Source organism: Arvicola amphibius, chromosome 7 (genome assembly GCF_903992535.2).
Source record: "Arvicola amphibius chromosome 7, mArvAmp1.2, whole genome shotgun sequence".
Classification (NCBI taxonomy): Eukaryota; Metazoa; Chordata; class Mammalia; order Rodentia; family Cricetidae; genus Arvicola; species Arvicola amphibius.
This window is the reverse complement of record NC_052053.1, coordinates 23,658,314-23,671,854: the sequence shown is the minus strand read 5'-3', so window position 1 is coordinate 23,671,854 and position 13,541 is coordinate 23,658,314.

The following is a 13,541-nucleotide window of genomic DNA, read 5'->3' as shown; positions in this document are numbered from 1 at the left end:
CAGATCATTAACTGACGTCATGGGCCCTCAGGGCAGACTTGGAAACCAAGTCAGAGCCTTGCTTCTGGTCAAGGAGACCCTTGCTGGGGAGGAGCAAACTAACTGTCGATGGGTGTGCCAACCGGAAAGGGAATTGAGAGAACATGGAGGGTGGAGGAGCTTAGGGGTTTCCGAGCAGCTCCGACAGACAGAGATTTTGAGTGGCCCTTTGCTAATCCATGCCCAGAGCTGAACTGGACCTCAGCCCGGAGAACACAACTCAGCAGAGTCTGGTCCACTTCATCTCCCTCTAGCTCTTGGTTTTACCTCCATCTTGGTTTATCCCTTAACCCCAGGATGCTGTTCATTCCCGCGATAGCTTGATCTGATTGGCTGTCACTGTGAATGCCCCCCACTTCAGGACCCTCCTCAAAGGCTGCAGACACAGAAAGGAAATTTTTAGCAAGCAAATTATGACTTGAATTGTGTCTGTTTTAGTGTTTTTTTCCCTTGATTTTCTGTCAGCAGCTTCTCCAGAAGCAGCTGGCGCGTCCCCTAAGTGACTGTTTGTGCCTATTGCCGCTGCCTAATTCTAACTTGAAATCACTGGAAAACATTCTGTACTGTCATAATCATTTGCATGAGCCATAACTAGCTTTTTCATTATTAAACTCCCATCCAACCCTTCTAACAGGGGAATTCTGATAAAGACTTAATGACATGATGCGCTATTTTGCTCTCTATTCAGAGATGGAAAGCCCATTCCAGAGCTGACCAACACACCGGCTCAGAAAAGAAAATTAATCACAACTTACGCAGGGTCAGAGGTATAATTCTGAAACCAGAGGGGAAATAGCCAATTGTCCCTTCGCAAATCTTTTGTAACTCTTTCCTCCCCAGAAGACAACACCCCTGAAATGTGCCCTTGTTTGCTGCCAGTGAAAGGGAATGTCTTTGGCTCCTAGTGCCTTGCTAGGCTGCCACATCCACTCAGCGCTAATCTAATAAAAAGACTTCAGGGAGGCAGCAGGCTCTCTAGGGTGTCTTTTTAGGAGTCTTCGGTGGCCGGGTCCAATCCCAGTGAGCTGTCACTCCTTTCTAGGATTGAGAAAGATGGTGCTCAGGTGTGCCCAGCTCACTGTGGACTAAGGGTGAACATTGAATCCTGATGGGCCTAAAGTCTGAGATGATAGGAAGGAATCCAGCCAATTCAGGGGGAGGGGGGCGGGAATCTCACAGGGCTCTGCCCCTAGATAGAGAGCTACAGGCTCTTCATTAAAGACTGCTGAGAGAGGGAAAATGAGTCTTCCTCGGGGATGAGCCTGCGCTTGTCGAATATGAATTAGTCAGCCACAGAGACATATACATACAAGCAGCGCTACACCAACGCGGCAAACTTAGTCATATACTTATTCACTTCTAACAATAATCATTAATAATTAAAGATAAAAGACCAGGAATTTGGGAGTAAGCAACCTAGGAGGGAATGGAAGCAGGGGAATGTGATGTAAAAAGAGAAAGAGGTAAAACATTTTGCATTTAGAGAAGAGGGTAGAAGCCTACGGGTATCACAGGAATTAGCTTGAAAGAAAACCCTGCAGCATCCTGCAGCATGGAACTACCTGGATACAGTTTCCCTGGGGTTATTTTCCCCGTGTTCAGTCATCAAGTTTCTGTGGAGCCACTGCAGCTGTGGGGGCTCACTCAGCAGCAGACTCAGGCAGCTTGCAAACCATGTTGATCTCACAGGCTCGCAGAATACAAGAGCTGTGGGTAAGAGACTTGCCAGATTTCAAAGGAAGGTCCTGGAGGCTGAGCAACATGTCCCAGGTTCAGAGCTGCCACCTGCCCCCAAAAGCGGAATGTCTGAACCGGAAGTGAAAGCAGCTGCGTTGGGAGTCCTCCGGAAGTCAGAGATATGAGAAATGTGGACCATCTATCCAAGGAAGCCTCGGCCAGGAAAAGGGGCCCAAGAAACAAGCCATCAAGACTTCAACTAGGAGGGCTGTGCGGGCAGGCCTGTGAGAACCATTTGGTGCTCACATCATGGCACTCTGTGCCCCAGACACTAGACAGTTTCAAGATCTAATGTTTGACCTGCTGGGTTTTGGTCCTGCATTGGTCTACTCCTTCTATCTCCCTAGTCCTTCCACTTGGAAATCAAGATCCACCCTGTGCCTTTGTATATTGAGTGTGGTACTACTATGTCTTGCACATCCTCACGGCTCGTTAGCCTTGAGTCTCAGGAGAGAATTCAGTCTTGGGCTTTTCAAGAATACTGAAACAGTTAAGACTTTGGGGACTTTCAGAGATGGAATAAATGCATGTTACATTGTAAGACAGGCCTGCATTTTTGGAGGTCAGAGATAGAATTCTCTGTTTTAACTCTTCAACACTCCCCAAAGTCCTGTAAGGGGGAGGGGCTCGTCACCAGCCTGTGGTCCCATGGAGCAGTACAAGTTTTGTAGAGCGCCTGGGGACATTGAGAGCCCAGAGCCCCTGTCTCTCTGCTCCTCATTCACTATGAGGTAAACACTTAACAATACCACACCCTCCCCAAAGATGCTCTGCATTGCCACCTGCCCAAAAGAAGCTAGACAACAAAGCCAACTGACCATGGACAGAAAAATTTTTAAACTAGAAACCAAAATAAATCTCTTTTTCAAGAAAGGAATGTTTATTTTGTATTTGTGTGTGTATCTGTGTATCTGTGTGTGTGTGTGTGTGTGTGTGTGTGTGCATGTGCAAGGGCTCTCAGAGGCCACAAGAAGGCATTAGATACCCTGCAGCTAAAGTCATGGGCAGTTTTGAGCTGACAGACTTGAGTGCTGAGACCCAAGCATGGGTCCTCTGGAGCCAACACTCCAGACCCTCTTTCTCCCTTTCAACTTGATTCATCGCAGGTCTGCACAGCAGTAGAAAGCTAGCACACCAGAGAACTATGTTCGACTGGTAAGAACAAAGTCCCAGCAATCATGATTGGTTCTAAGACAAGTTGTAAAGTGTTTTGTTTGTATCTCTTCTTCACTGTATTCAGAGGTGACCAAAGACAGGCCTTCTAAAGTTAATATGGTGGTCCCATCAAGGTATGCATAGACCAGAGTTCTGCCTGCTATCCCAGCTTACCCTTACCCTCATTGACTTCCCTTCTGGAACTCCAACATACACACATTCTGCGTCAAGTAGAAAATATTGAGAAAGAAAAGTTTGTTAGGTAAGTAACTTCCCTGGAGTCCCTACCCATGTATCTCCCTGGACACCCTACCTACAAGGGAAGCTGGAATCTCTGCCCATGTATCTCCCTGGACACCCCACCTACAAGGGAAGCTGGAATCCCTGCCCATGTATCTCCCTGGACACCCCACCTACAAGGGAAACTGGAATCTCTGCCCATGTATGTCCCTGGACACCCCACCTACAAGGGAAACAGGAAAGCTTTTTGCCTGGGCTCCTTGCCAGTTCTGCTCATGTAGGGGTTCTGTTAGTAAGAGAAATAGAGGTGAATGGAAGACGTATTCACAGTCTCTGCTCAAGATTACTGATGGCACGACAAGGTGGCTTTTATACTGCCATTACTCTATTCCTGTGAATGGGACATCAACAGCCTGTGCTGTATTAAATCCCTGGTTGAGCAGAAGGCATTGTACCCATCTCTCCTACACATGAAAGACAACAAAAGTGGATTATAAAAATCTCAAGTTTAGGCAAGAACCTCAGGCAGTTCATAATTTAAAGGTTACTGGAGGAAAATGAGTGACCCTCAGAGATCCATACTCGGAACCTCACTTTGTGACGGCATATAGTCTCTGACTGTGGGGAATCTTCCAAGTGTTAAGGTCCTGGATCGTCATTCACTGCATAATGCAGAGTCCCCCCATATCCTGTGCTCAGAAAAGGTCATCCTAGCAAGGTTTCTACAGCTAAAAACAAACAAAATGAGGGTAGAGCCGGGCGTGGTGGCACACATCCTTAATCCTAGCATTTAGGAGGCAAAGGCAGGTGGATTTCTGTGCGTTTGAGGCCAACTTGATCTACATGTAGAGTTCCATGTACAACCAGGGCTACATAGATCTTGTCTCAAAATAAAACATACTGGTGTATCATGTGTGGCCAGTGTTATGGTTTTGGTCCATGTCCCTTTAAGAGACAAGCCATGCCCATTCCCTCCCCATCCGCTGAGGCAGGCTGATCTTCAGCTTCCGGTCTGAGCTTGCTCTCTTTTCTATCTTCCTCTCGGAGAGGCAGGTTCGCTTCTGCCTCTCTCCCCACTTCTCTGCTTCCCCTTCTCTGTCTCTGTCTCTCTCTCTCTCCCTCTCCCTCTCTCTCTCTCTCTCTCTCTCTCTCTCTCTCTCTCTCTCTTCCCCCTTTCATAACTCCCCTGAATAAATATTCAACCTCACCATGTCTCTGTCTTCTGCCCGCCCGCCATGTGTCTCCCTGCCTGGGACCAGCCACTGCTCAGGGACCGGCAGCCATCTCTGCCTGGGACTGGCTGCTCCCAGAGCCCACTGCCTGCCACCACATGGGCCGCCACCACTGCTCAGGCCACCGCTCTAAGACCGGCAGCCTTCTCTGCCTGGGACTGGCTGCTCGCAGGGCCCGCTGTCTGCCGCCACATGGCCTGCTACCACCATTTGGGACTTTATAGCATTTGCTGCTTGCCTACAGCTGCCGCCTGGGACTACGTAGCATTTTTTTAAAAGAACACAACATAAAACAGTTTTGAGAATTCGCCGCTCCAATTCCTTCGAACTGTGGTGTCTAATCTGCTTTTTATTATAAGGAAGACCTGGGAATGTTATGGTTTTGGTCCCTGTCCCTTTAAGTGACAAGCCACGCCCATTCCCTCCCCATCCACTGATGCAGGCTGATCTTCAGCTTCCAGCCTGAGCTTGCTCTCTTTTCCATCTTCCTCTTGGAGAGGCAGCTTCGCTTCTGCCTCTCTTCCCCCTTCTGTCTCCCCCCTCCCCCTCCCTCTCTCCTTTAATAAAGCTTTATGTCTATTTTCTGTGTCTGTGCCATTAACCCGCCGCCCTGGTCACACGTGTTCTGCGAGTCTCCGCGCAGCTATGCGCAGCTGCCCAGCTAATAAGTTTTTAAGAACAAAAGCCAGTGCCTAACCTCACGAGTAACTCCCTAAGGCCTGTGGCTGTGTGCTCCTGTGTCCTCAGCCACCCAGGAGAGCCACTTCACAACCTCCTACACATCCTCCTACAATAGTCTAGACATTGTGGAGAGCTGGGGTTTACCCCGAGACTGTGCAAACCTTGATCTACTGCCAAGTCTGGGGTGAGCTGTCAAAGACAGACCCAGAGAACACAGGGGAACTTGAACTAAACTTTGGCTCTATTTAAAGCAAAGGCACTAGGAAATCTGTGACCCTGGCAGGGTCTGCACTAAGGAGGAACCCAGGGAACTGGGTTCAAGAAGAGGACAGAGTGAGAGGCAGGGAGGAGCTACACTGGGCTCCTGCTATTACTTGAGGGTGAAGATGAAAGAAATGGCAGGCATCCGATCTTTCCTACTAAAAATACTAATACACGCTGGGCATTTCCTAGGCTCTCGGGTGTCAAGGACTGCATCATGGGCTCAAACCACATTATAACACTCACAGAAATCCCGGCATGGTTACAGAGAAGAGAAAGTTGATCTCAGAAGTGTAATCCGTGGTTCAGGGTCACACTACCTGAGCTCTGAAGCCTGGACTTGCTGCCTGGTTAGCTTTTCCCTGGGAAAGCCGAACAGTGTTGTCACCTTTGGGCCCTGTGTTTTCTAAGTTAATGCCATCTTAAACCTTTGGCCACCCCTCCTATCAGACAGGCGTCTCCTATAGCTTCCCAACCCAATGAAGCTTCAAGAATGCAAACTGGTTTCAACATTGCCTTAGTAAAGCTACCTAGGAAAATGCTCTGTTATCTCAGGTCAACAGTTAAGATTTTTAAAAAGAAAATCAGCAAGCGACCTGGGTGAGCCAGAACTGCAGCATAAGACTTCTAAAAGAGAGACCTTCCTCTGCCCTGTCCAATTTCACTGTCCCCTATCCAGCCTCCAGAAGCAGCTCGCCTGAGGACAGTTGACCCAGGCAGGAGGCTAGAGAGATCAGCTCAGGAATGGGGCTATCAGCCTCACCTGGGAGAAGGGTGGTGATCCTGCCTAGCTGTTATGGGAAAAGATCATCCTTGGCAACAGATCCTTTGCCAAATAGGAATTTCAGACATTACAGACATTCTGGAAAACGCAGAAACTTTCTCTTATCTTCCTCATAGACATGTTTTACTCTTCACTGCTTTTCCAAGGCAATGGGGGTGTACTAGATGGGTGTTTGGTTGTGTAAACAATGTCTTCAACAACAGCTTCAGGAGGGAGGATTCCTTTCATCTCGTGGTTTCACATGACCCAGCCCATGGTCCTTGGCCCCCATACACTTGGGAAAAACACTGTGGGAGTGAGATGCACGTGGCAGAGGAAGTCTTTCACCTCATGGTGACCAGAAAGCAGAGGGTGTTAGTATTCAGGCATCTGCACCGGCCTGCCCTTGGGGTCCTGAGAGTTTACGTCCTCAGCTGTAGCCACTAAGAGCACCTCCTGTGTACATTCGCTACATTCCCTTGTAAAAGGGCCCTGCCCGCCTCCCATCTCTCCCTCTTTGTGTGTCTCTCTCTTCTCTCTTGCTACTTCTGTCCCCATTGGCCATTCTCCCCTCTCACCTCCCCCCTTTTCCCACTTGCTTTCCTCCAATATTACAACATTAGTTCACAGTCTGGAATACTTACAGAGGGTGAAGGTGAGACAGGGGACCAGGGACAGGTATAACAGTCAAAGCCACAGACTCAGGAATATACTTCCTCCAGATTGGCCACACCCCCACCCCCGCAAAAAAAAAAAAAAAAAAAAAAACACAGCAACCATGGACCATCCCTCAGCACGAAACTGTGGGAACTTTCCAACATTCCAGTATAGAAGAGGCTGGCTGACAAGGTAAGGAAAGTTCAAGGGCTCAGCCAGCCTGGTGAAGCTCAGAGCACTTGACACCCATCTCTCAAGGGGGGTTCTTCAAGTCCTTCGGCACTTCCAGAAGACTGGGCATCTTGGTCGCATGAGTTCCAGCTCACGCTGGTAGCTGCAGAAGCCTGATTTTGGCTCTGATTTAAGCTATCAGCCTCACGCCACCTCACAACAGAGAAAGCCACCGTATTTCCAACACGTGACCCCTCCACACCCCCACCCCCATATGATGAGAATAGAGCTGTACCCGACTCTTCAGAAAGCTCAGCACACTCAAACCTGTGGCCCTCCCCTTTAGTGTACACAGACCAAACCGGATGTCTAGAGGGAAAGCAGGCTTCTCTTCCCCTGGGAGTGGGAAAGAAGGGGGGGAGGTTCGTCTCCAGTGCCTCGGGGCAAGCACACAGTAAGGAAAAAAATCCCACCTTGCTAACCTGGGTCAAAGAATTGAAGGATTTAAAGCCTGTGGGTGTGTCCACCCTGACCGACAAGAGAGTTGCTGTCCTCAAAAACCCAAGTGAGAAGGAGTCACTTCAATGTGTCTCCTACAACACTCTAGACCCAAAAGACATACAGGCCAAAGCTTCCAGAGAGCTCGCTCTGGAGCCTGAGACTGCAACTGAATTTCCCACTTTTATCTCCCCAACCCCAAATGGACTCTGAGGCAATCAAAACCACAGCGCGGGTCTGAGCTGACCCTGTCATCTAGGTTGTTATTATTATTATAGGTAGGTTATTAGTGCCAAGATGAAACGCCATGACCAAGAGCAACTTGGAAAGGGAAGGATTTGACTTACATGCCCTGAATCACAGGCTACTAAGAAAAGTCAAGGCAAGAACTCAAACTGGGCAGGAATCCGGGGGCAGAAGCTGATGCAGAGGCCATGGAGGGGTGTTACTTACTGGCTTGCTCGGCTTGCTTTTTTATAGAACCCAGGACACCCTTCCAGGGATGGAGCCACCCACAATAGGCTGGGTCCTCCCCCATCACTGACTAAGAAAATACCCTACAGGTTTGCTGATCTTAGGGCAGCTTTTTTTTTTTTTTTTGAGACAGGGTTTCTCTGTAGCTTTGGTGACTGTCCTAGTTCAGCTCTTGTAGACCAGGCTGACCTCAAACTCACAGAGATCCGCCTGCCTCTGCCTCCAGAGTGCTGGGATTAAAGGCGTTGCCACCACTGCCCGGCTGGCGACATTTTCTTAATTGAGAGTCCTTCCTCCCAGATGATTCTAGCTTGGGTCAATTTGACATAAAACTACCCAGCACAACTGCACCCTCGTCAACCGGACATAAATACACCGCTGTTAAGCTGTAACCTTTCCTTTTTAGTTCATCCCCAAAATCACACCTTACTCTCAACATCACAGGGTCAAACAGTTCAACTCTTTAAACGTCCCACACACTTTAAAAATTCAGACTCTTAAAAGTTCAAAGTCTCTTTAAAATACTCAAAATCTCTTTAAAAGCTCAAAAGTCTCTCAACTGTGGGCTCCTGTGAAACCAGAATACGTTCAACGTTTTCTTATTCCAAGACAGAAGAGCCAGGGCCCAGTCCCAGTGGAATCACAGGAAACAGAACTGCAATGGTGCAAATAACAATTTCACTCACGTTTATGGGCTCCTCCAAAGGTCCTAGGTCGATTCTCCACCCTCTGCAACCCGCACAGACTACCTTCTAGGCTCTGGCTGGCTGCTCCTCTGCTGCTGCGTCCCTGGTGGTCGTCCCTCGGTACCGGCGTCTCCAAAATCTGGGGTCCTCTGCAGCAACTGGGTTAGACTTCACGAACAGCCTCTCCTGGGAACTCTTCAGGGACTTCATCCCTGCCACACAGCACCCAAGACCCAACTGTTCTCTGGCCCTCGTGCCTTCAAAATAGTACCACCTGGCTGACTTATAACGCTAAGTTCAGCTGCCAGCACGGGGTATAACCTTGGCAGCTGCTGGCACACAGCCTCTGTGGGCCGACCCTGAAGAAACCCTTACCAGATTTCACCTCGTTGATGCTGGTCTCTCCTTAATTGCTGCTAATTTCTCAGCTCCAGCTGGCCAGCATCCATTGTACCAGGAAGGACCACTTTTCCATCAGTGGTTCTGGTATCTTGTTAATTATAGCTGATTCTCCAGCCCCAGCTGACCCGAACCACAGGTTCTTAGAAATCCCCAATGGCCCCTCTAGAGTCTTTGCTTCCCTCTGAAGTTTCACAAGCAAGGCCTCCACCATCTATACCGCCCTCAGCACTATCCTCTAATCTGCCATGTTCTCAAAGCAGCTCGCTGAGCTCTGAACACGTTTCCAGACTGTTAGTTAGGGTTTCCATTGCTGTGAAGAGACACCATGACCACGACAACTCTTATAAAGGAAAACATTTAGCTTGGGTGACTTACAGTTTCAGAGGTTTAGTTTATCGTCATGGCAGAACATGGTACAGCCAGCCCTATTGGCCCCTTGCTGTGATGGTTTAAAGGAGAATGACTTCCAAAGGTTCGTATATCTTAATACTTTGTCCACAGTTGGTGGAATTATTTAGAAAGGATTAGGAGGAGGTGTGGCCTTGTTGGAGGAGGTGATTCACTGGGGGTGGGCTTTAGGGTTTCAAAAGCCTATGATATTCCCAGTTAGTGAGCTCGCTCTCTCTCTCTCTCTCTCTCTCTCTCTCTCTCTCTCTCTCTCTGTGTGTGTGTGTGTGTGTGTGTGTGTGTGTGTGTGTGTGTGTGCCTCATGCTTTTGGATCATATATAAGCTCCCAGCTACTGCTCCAGCCTCATGTCTGTCTGCCTGATACCATGTTCTCTGACATCACGACGGCCATGGATGCTCTAACCCTCTAGGACCATGAACTCCACACTAAACACTTTCTTCTATAAATTGCTTTGGTCACATTTTGTCGCAACATTAGAAAAGTAACTACCAAGACTTCTCTATATACTTCTGGATGCTAATCAGTAGCCAGTGCCTCAAGAGGCCAGCCCATTCTTCTGCCGAGCTCAGCATTTTCCCGAAGGGAGCTCCTTACACCCTTGAGTCTATCCAACACCCCTAAGAAAAGGTTATGAGTAAATAAGTCCAGAAAGTGCCACGTGGTGTATTTCCTACAGAGATTCACAGTGCCTTAAAGTTCACACTGGAGGCTTTAAGAAGAAATCCAGTAAATAACAGATCCAGAAATACAGTATTTCTGAAATGTGAGTACATAAAAGTTATTTCCCCCGACTCATAAGCGAGAGCTCGTTTTTTCGCTTATGGGTGTGTGCATTTAATTAAAATATACCTTCTTAGACTAGATTTGAAATTTTAAATAGTCTCACTAGAAATCTGGACGCATTTATTTATTCTGTAGCAGTCAAGTGTGGATTCCTAATGTAGCCCAGGGACACTAACGACATGAGTGTGCCATACACGAGGTAGCTTCTCTGGTACCCCAGAGAACGTTTGCAGATGAGTGTGCTCTGTGTTTATATTTGTGATATTAGACATAAAGACTCTGGGACTGGCAGCATGGCTCACTAGGAGACTGTTTGCCTAGCATACGCAAGGCACTGGGTTTGAGTCTCAACAAAGCAAGCTTGAGAGAAAGGAAGACAAGCTAAAACTCTAAAACTTAAAAAAATTCATCTACAAAACTAAACCCAGTACATAAATCACCATTGGAAATTACCCATTTTACAAAAAAAAAAAAAAAGAGTGTGATTTGAAATTCAGTAAGAAGGTTTTTATTTGCTTTCGTTTTATATATCTCATTCATGTCTGACTAGGTTCTCTCTCCAATTTCTATCTACTGTGACGTTGCATGTCATGGAGATGCCACACAACACCGGTATGTGCTCACGAGAGAATGAAGTCCAAAAGAAAAATGGCAAGAGGGTAATAGTTTTGACTTTGGGAACTCCCTGAAAGGATCTCTTCGCCTCGGGGATCTATGCTACCCTTCAAGAACTGCTGCTTTGGGTAACTGGCCCACTTCCTTCCTTCATGAGAGAAGTTGAGGCAAAGATGTCCCCCCCCCATTCCTGAGACTAATAAACTCCCCCAAGATGGGGCTGCCCCTCTTGTGAGCTCAGCCTACCCATCAGGCCCCAGCTAGCACTCCTTCCATGCCCCTCCCTGTCGTTGTCCCCTGTGGTTCCTGGGATCCAGCAGAGCAGAGGTTAGCTTGTACATTCTTGCCTCGGAGGATTTTTAAAGATTTTTGATCTATAGAATTTCATTAAAGCCATAGGGCCCCAAGATAGACATTGTCCAAACACAGATATTGCTTTCATTTGTAAGCCGCCTAATTCCTGCAAAAATGGATTTAAGCTTTATCTATAATCCATGCTCTGTTCTCCTGCAGGGTTCCCATGGCTCCATGATCTGAGACAGTCAAGAAGATTCATCTTTTGTCCCTCTTCACACATAGGAGAAGATGAAGCAGTCTTTCATCTTTGCCCCATGGAGATTTGAGACCTAGACACAAAAGGGAATATGAACCCAGGGAAAGAAACAAAAACAGACCTGAGCATAAAAGCCATATGCTACCAGTTCCCCCACGCTGAGACCCTTGCCCTGGGCCAGCTCCCTGAGACCCACTGAGGAGAGCAGAGCATAGGTGGAGGGACCTAAGGTGAAATACAGACAGGGCAAGAAAATGTCTTCCCTTGGGCCAAAATAAGAGAAAAGGAGCCCCAAGGACCCTGCTTCGCACCATAGTTAAAGCCAGATCTCCGGTCCCTCTGCAAGACCCTGTGTTTGTGAGGCTGAAGTGTGTGGAGTTGCTTTTATTGTAATGAAGCTAAAGGATGGAGCAAAGAAGGCTGGAGAGATAATTACCATATCTTCACCCTCCTGGAACAGGGAGGATCACTCTCCCATGGAGAAGACAAGGTTTGATTTTTGGAATTAAGTGGATAGAAGATAGAACTTGACTCAGGCAGTGTCGAACAGAGTGGCCTGGGCACAGGATATGGCCCACCTGAGCCTCACTTTCATCCCCTGTACAATGAGTGACTGGAGAACCTGCCAAGCCAGTGCATGCCATGTGTGGACCTGAAATTAAAAATTTGTATTCTTCAAAATATAGTATCAAGAGAACAGAGGACCGGTCACACACTGGGTGAAATATCTTTCAACAATGTAGTCGATTAGGAAGAGTTATCCCAAAAGAATTCTTAAAATTAGACAAAAATTTAAATGCTTTTAAAATGGGCAAAATCTCCATATACCTCCAGAAAAAAAAAATCTCCATATACACCAGAAAACAATATAGAGATAGAAGGCAAGTGTATGAAAAGAAGGTATTACATGCCATTTGGGAATTTTGAATTAAAACAACAGAGAGATACTACTACACAGTAGTTAGAGTAGCCAAGACCACAGTGACGATGTCAAACGCTGATGAGGGTATGGAGGAACAGGAATACCTACCTGTTCACTGCTGGTGTTGATGCAGAATGCAGGTTTTCAAGTTAGTTTAGGGGCTGCTGAGGTGACTCAGGGGGCAAGGACACTTGCCACCAAGCTTAGCAACCTGAGTTGCATCCCTGGCATATGGTAGAAGGCAAGAACTGACTTCCACAAGCAGTCTGCTGACCCCTGCAGATGTTCCACGGCTTGCCTCTCCCTGGCCCCAGCACACACAGAAAACATATAAAAATGTAAAAGCAAATTAAAGATTGTTTGATGGTTTCCTGTGAGACAAAAGTAGAAACCATGAAAGTACATGAGTATGGTCCTCCAGAGATAATCTTCCAAACACATGGGTAACGTAGGTCTTCACAGATCAAAATACCCCCATAAGATCTAAGGAAATCAGGCAAGAGATCATTGTTGTGTGATATTTTAATCGCATTCTGACAATAAAGTATGCTTTGAAAGAGAGGGCGGAGCTAGCTACCAGCTGACCAAAATTAACCACAGAGGTTTTAGAGGACTGAGTACAGATAGAGAGACAGGAAGTAGTAGGGTGGGGCTTAGAAAGGATCTCAGTCCTTCTGGATGGAGGAACAGAAGAGCTAGGAGATCACTGGTCTCTTCACTGCTTCTCTGACCGTTCTGGTTCTTACCCCATATCTGACTCCCGATTTTTTATTGATAAAGAATAATAGATAAACACATCAGACTGTAGTGCCTGCTTTTAGTAGAACAAAGTAAAAAGATGTATCAATAAGGCTGAGGAGAGAAATGTTTATATCTTCAATCTCCTGGAGCAGAGAGAGATATCTTTCACTTGGAGATGGCAAAGAGAAGTAAATTCAGACTTAAGATTTGAAAGATAATACCAGGCCCACCACAATGAAACCCAGTGTTGGGCAAAGCTCCCCAGTCCCACTCCCCAGGCCAATGCCTTGTATAAACCAACACAACCAACAGAGGCCCCAAGACTGAGAGCATCCTCTATCCCTCCACGAACCCAGCGTCAGGTGGAGGCTGCTGTGCTACTGGGATAGACATGAGTGTCAGCTGTATCAATTCTAACCAGACCTCTGGACCAGCTCCAGTGCTAAGTGTAGACAGGCAGCCCCAGCCTACTCACCTTCTAGTCCAGCTAGTGGAGGACTAGACCATGGGTCCACCTCAAT